The sequence below is a fragment of the Hordeum vulgare genome, chromosome 4H (genome assembly GCF_904849725.1).
Source record: "Hordeum vulgare subsp. vulgare chromosome 4H, MorexV3_pseudomolecules_assembly, whole genome shotgun sequence".
In the NCBI taxonomy this organism is placed as follows: domain Eukaryota; kingdom Viridiplantae; phylum Streptophyta; class Magnoliopsida; order Poales; family Poaceae; genus Hordeum; species Hordeum vulgare.
The window spans coordinates 250,357,267-250,364,044 of NC_058521.1; positions in this window are offsets into that span (position 1 = coordinate 250,357,267).

Consider the following 6,778-nt stretch of genomic DNA (forward strand, 5'->3'; position numbering starts at 1 on the left):
ATGATATTTTCATTTATTCCAATTTTCCTCGTGTTCTGAATTGTTGGACACGCAAGTACATCGATAACTGAATCGAGTACGCATTGCGATTCAACAACTTTTAGTAATTTTCCTTGTTTACGGGTTTGTACTCGATCGTGTCATTCCAAGATGTTAAGCTACATCATCATCGTCATGTTGGAGGTCAACCATGCTATCTATACTCTTCATCCATGGAACACAATTCCAACTTTGCGTTTAGCTTGCATCGAGCTTTCCACATCATGTTGGTTGTCTTGAAAGGCAATCTCAATTCTAAGCTAGCAGTCTCATCTGTGTTTCCGACAACTTCTTGCTTCATCATTCCCTTGCTTGATGTTGTCGCTAAACGATTACATCTTCATGAAATTTCTCGACAAATGTGTCGTGATCATCATCAGCATTCTGAGCTCTTGCAGGGTATCAATCGAATGAATGTTGACAAATACCATCCTTGCCCCTCGATAACTTGTATTATCATCGACATCCTTGTTTGCTTTTCCTCCAACACAAACGTGTTCGTGTTTTGTGTTGTCCCTTAAGTTCCTTGCTATTCAGCTTATGTTATCTTCTACCTTGGAGTATTACTATCTGGTATGTCAAGAGTGTCGTGAGGATTGCACACGTCTTAAGAATTCTTGATATAATAATACTTCTCGCCATCATCATTCATCTATTGGTCCTGTGTTGTTCCAAACCGGAATACCAACAGGTGAACTCTGATGTGTGATCCCAATACTTCTGGCAACCCTATTGCCTTGAGGTTAACGACTAATTATTTCATTCTTGGAGTATTGGTTGTTGACTCACCATTCCAGCATTGGTCGTGCTACTCATTCCGTATTTTCGAGTGCACCCTTAGGCCAATGTTTAATTGTTGATGTTCCCTCGAGCATACGACATTATACCATTTGATTTGACAAATGCTATCTCCTTGATATTATAACTTTGGGAATTCATCCCTGTCAAAATCTTGAGGGATTGATGCTGAGCACATCGACCACACCCTCAACATATTCATGGTTCACGATGAAGCCCTTGAAAGCTTTATCTTTGTGCCTATCTTGTGAAGAATACATTTGATAGAAGAAGTGTATTTTCCCCAAAGTTCACGTTCACTCTTTCCGCCGTGAATATGTGAAAGTTTTGTTTTGCTTTCTCTAGGATCATCCCAAGCCATTCACGCATGTGCGAAGTGTTAGATGTTTTGATGATTTGCTATCCTCACTGCATATAACTTGCTCAACACGCCAAGCCACTGACTGAATTGATCAAGGAAAAATAAGTTCCTTCATAAGAGCTAATCTAGACTTACACATGGAGCCTTGTTGACCTCGATGATGGTTTCCAAATGGGAACTCATATGCATTTTGACGTAAGAATTCTATGTGGGCATGAATGTCTTGACATTGTGTTCATATGTCTTAAAACCGAACTCCTGATTCAAGGATTGCTTGTTTACCTCATATCCTAAGACTCCTGCATCATCATCTTTTCTTCTCAGGTATCTTGAGCCTGAGGGAGGTATCCTAACACCAATCAGATCTAAATCTCGGGCGGATATGATAGTGGAACATTTCCCTATAACTATAATCTTGGTCTTTATACCGGGTACGGTGATGTCTTGTCTGGCACACCTGGCCAAAGGACCTATTGTTATATTATCCTCCTTGGTAAGGTTAACCGTTCTTTCATAGGGAAATCGTATGATCTATTTTATAAGTTTTTCCTCATGGATCCTTTGTGTAACCAAATCCATCATTTATCTGATGACCATGTCGATGCTACCTTGAAGCACGGATGTGGTACTTCAAATTTCAACAGGAACATTGGGAGCGCAATGCTAAATTGTTCCTGGTCAATTATCCAAAACCGTATGGTATGGGTAAACATCATGATTCTTCTTGTCTCTTTATCAAGATGGTTATGTACCGGGTGACCTATCATGCATACCATACCCTATGTTTTCCTGGGGAATGGTATACTTTAATACTTGTGTGTGTGAACACATTCTCATTCCCATTGACCTTTTTGACCTTTCTTGTGGCATAACTTATCTAAGCAGTGTTAATTCCTTGTTTAGGTATAAACCTTGGTGTACAACTCTGTCAGTAAGACCGTGTTACTATTGTGGATAACATTTCGGTAGCCGCCGGTGCACGAGAACCTTGCCTATTGGTCCGCCTCGTTTCAATGAGCAGGAAAATGGTTCTGATCGTCTCCCACCCTTGGTATCGACGTTGTTGCCAACAAACGGACAGGTTATCCTGTGACATGTCTTGTTACCAAGACCGTATAATATGTCACCCCTCTATCTACTCCCGGCCCACATGGTGGACCCATAACCCAAAGTTCCACAGGATTGAAACCTGGCTCTCGTGTACATCTTTGACTCCAAAGTATCCTTTGCACTTGGCTCATATGGAATTCCCGATGAAAAGGACATGGATGTTGCCTAGAGGGGGGCTGAATAGGCGCTTTAAAATAGTTAAGGTTTAGGCTTGAACAAATGCGGAATAAAACTAACGTTTAATATGTCAAGCACAAAACCTACAAACAACTAGGCTCACCTATGTGCACCAACAACTTATGCTAAGCAAGATAAACAACTAAGTGATAGCAAGATATATTACAATAAACAATATGTCTATCACAAAGTAAATTGCATAAGTAAAGGGTTTGGGTAAGAGATAACCGAGGCACGGGGAGACGATGATGTATCCCGAAGTTCACACCCTTGCGGATGCTAATCTCCGTTAGAGCGGTGTGGAGGCACAATGCTCCCCAAGATGCCACTAAGGCCACCGTAATCTCCTCATGCCCTCGCACAATGCAAGATGCCGTGATTCCACTAAGGGACCCTTGAGGGCGGTCACCGAACTCGTACAAATGGCAACCCTTGGGGGCGGTCACCAAACCCGTACACGTGGCAACCCTTGGGGGCGGTTACCGGTACCCGTACAAATTGCTCGGGGCAATCTCCACAACCTAATTGGAGATCCCGACGCTTCCCGGAGCTTCACACCACAATGATTGAGCTCCGAGACACCACCAAGCTTCTAGGACGCCAAAGCATCCACGAAGAACAATATCAAGGGTACTAAGTACCAAAGGTAGTAAGCTTCTCAACTTCTCACTTCCACGTATCACCGTGGAGAACTCAAACCAATGCAACTAATGCAATGGCAAGAACACACGAAGTGGTCAAGTCCCTCACACTCAAATCCCTCCACAACAACAAAAGCTATGGAGAAATATGAGAGGAAGAACAAGGAGCTCACAAAGAACTCCATGATCAAGATCCAAGGGGTTCCCCTCACATAGAGGAGAAAGTGATTGGTGGAGATGTGGATCTAGATCTCCTCTCTCTTTTCCCTCAAGAACAAGCAAGAATCATTGGAGGGATAGAGAGTAATCAAGCTCTAAGAATGTCAACAATGGAGGTAGAACAAGAGCTCAACGGATGGATAAGACCAAGGGGGAAGAAGACCCCCTTTATATAGTGGGGGAAGGAATCAGATCGTTACCCCCACTTTCTGCCCGAGCTCCAGCGGTACTACCGCTCGCTGCAGCGGTACTACCGCTCGCACTCCAGGGTACTACCGCTGGCACTCTAGCGGTACTACCGCCAGCTAGCGGTACTACCACTGGCTGTAGCGGTACTACCGCTGGCACTCCAGCGGTACTACCGCTGGCCCCAGCGGTACTACCACTAGGCCCCTGGTAGTGCAACGGCACTACCACCGCCAAGAAAGTCTTCGCAAAAAGGTCCGTCCACGAACAACCGCTAGGCAGGCGGTACTAAACTCCTGGAGCGGTACTACCGCTGACCAGGGGCGGTACTACCGCCAGCCAGCGGTACTACCGCTAGGGCCAGCGGTACTACCGCCAACTCTAGCGGTACTACCGCTCGCCACTGAAACAACCATAACTTTTGCATACGAGCTCCGAATCGAGCAAACCCAAGCTTGTTGGATTCAGGACGACAAGGGAAATCTTAAGACCATGCGGTTATGAAAATGCCAAAGATATAGAGATGTGAGTCCTCTATGAATGAAGAACCGGCAAAAACTCCAACATCGAAAACATCATAGTAGATGCATATGGACTCCGTTTTCGATGAACTCGAGCTTGTCACTAAGATGACCATAAGCTCTAAAACTCACAAAGAGAAACACCAAACAAGAGCCAAGAAGTATGATGCAAGGATGCAAATGGTTTGAGCTCTCAACGAATGATACGATCAAGCTACTCACTTGAGAGCCCCCTTGATAGTACAACAATCTATCCTAAACAGAAAACCTATCAAGGGCAAACCTATACCCTCCACCTCGTCCTCTTGAGCTAGATGATGATGATCTTGGCTTCCTCAAGATGGACCACCTTTCTTGATTGTGTTGGCTTGATGAAGACTAGTTGATTGCTCCCCCATACTCACTATGGGTGAGCCACTCTTCAGCATATCTTCACAAGTCCATTGCCACAACAATGGACAGCAAGCTTCAAGCATGATATCTTCGTGCTGATCCACTTGAACTTGCACATCGCAATCTTGATGACGATCACAACTTGACGTCATACTTCATGGGTTGTATGAGATCTTCCCTTTGACGCAAGCCCATGGAAACACACCTAACCCCCACATAGAACTCTCACGAAGACCATGGGTTAGTACACAAATACGTAATGGACAATGCTTACCATACCATGGGATCACTTGATCCCTCTCGGTACATCTTGTACGCTTTGTGTGTTGATCATCTTGATTTACTCTTTGTCTGAGATCTTGATCAACCATGTGTCTCTATGACCATTCTTTGGATAATACCTTGAATACCATCTTGGTCATCATGTAAACTCCTTGAACCCAACAGATGGACTTCAAGAAGTGCCTATGGACAAATCCTATAAATGTAACTTAAGGCAACAATTAGTCCATAGGAATTGTCATCAATTACCAAAACCACATATGGAGATATATGCTATAACACCCGAGCCACCGTTCAATGGACTGATCACTCCTTGGTCCAGATGTTATCCAACATGCTAAAGATCAAGTTCGCATTAATTACGACAATCTGAAGGCTGACCAGTCTCGTCAGAAGAGTTAGTACGACCGTCATCATCAAGATATGGTCTATCAACCTGGCGAAAGGGCTTACCTTCGTGTCACACCAATGAGAGGTGCACATTGTTTTCAGATCAAGGGCAAGTTAGCTTCTCGCTATATTGGTCCTTTCACTGTTTTCGAAAGGCAAGGAAAAGTGGCTTATCAATTGGAACTGCCGGCGAACCTTTCTGAGGTTCACGATGTCTTCCATGTGTCTCAGCTCTGCCGCTGCTTCAAGGATCCCATTCGAGCAGTGGATTGTGATATGCTTGAGCTGTAACAAGCCCTCTCTTAAAAAGAGCATCCAATCCGCATTCTCGACCAGACTGAACGTCAAGCTCGTCGCAAAAGTCTCCAAGTTCCTCATAGTGAAATGATCAAATCATCCTGAAGATGATGCCACTTGGGAACGCGAGGATCATCTTCGTGATGAATACCCCGAACTTTTTCCTTCTACCTCTTAATTCTCGGGACGAGAATTCTTGTTAATAGGGGAGAATTGTGACATCCTCGACTTTTGCTACAGTAAATATTGTAATTAAGCTACAGTGATCACCCGCAAATGATGCCACATCATCGAGAAATACCGTCGTTGACCCGCATTGAATTTCTATCCGGATTCAGAAATTGAAAACAAAAAAAAAGTATATTTATAAGTTCATATTAACTATTAAAGGAAGATATGTATAGAAAGAAAGTATTAAAATAATAATAATAAAAGGAAGAAAAGAAACAAAATTTAAAAAGAAAAAAAGGAAATTAGAAAGAGGAAATAATAGAAAAACAAAAACAAAACAAAACAAGACAAAAAAAAGGAACCCACCCCTGGCCCAACTAGGCCTAGAGGCCCAGCCGGTCAGGCTAAAGCCCCCGCAGGGGAAACCCTAACGCTGGCCCCCCGGCTCCCGCACCCCCATGCACCTCCCATTCCCATGTGCCGCCGCCAGGGGAGCGCCCCATGCTCGATCCCCCTGGATCCCATCGATCCACCGAGGGGCTCCCTCCCCACGAGCCCCCTCCCCCGCACCCCTCCCGCCTACCACGCAACCGAGGGCCCCCCTCCTCTCGGTCCTCACCCCCACCGACATCTCTCTCTCCCCCGAGGCCAAACCCCACGAGAGCCCCAGCCCCTCGTTCCCAGCAGCCACCGCCCCCCCATGCGCAACCGCCAGATCCACCCGAGCCTTCTCCCTCCTCCCGATTTTCCCACCGAGCCCCAACCCCAGTTCGGCCTCCCTCTCCCTCCCACCTCGCCTTCTCCCTTCCAGGTCCTCCCGCCGGCGGCCCCCCTGCCCCTCCTCCACTCGACTCCTCTCACCTCGAGCAGAGAGGAACCTCCCGTCGGCCCCTCCTACCTCCCCGGTCGACCGAGCCTCCTGGTCCCCCTCGTCGGCCGAGGCCCCCAAGGAACCCCGCCGGCCGACCAACATCACCCCATCTCGCGGGTCGGAGCCCTCTCGGCGGCTCCATCTCCGGGACCCCCTCCTCACCAGGGCCCCTCTCGGCGACCTCTCCAGCGACCGTCCTCACCGGAACCGCGCCGTTACCGTCACCGCCTCGTCCTCCTCCTCGCCGTCACCTCCGCCTCCCGCGAACTCCGGCTTCACCGAGCCGTCTCATCAACGTTGGTGAGCCCCTCCTCGGGCTCCT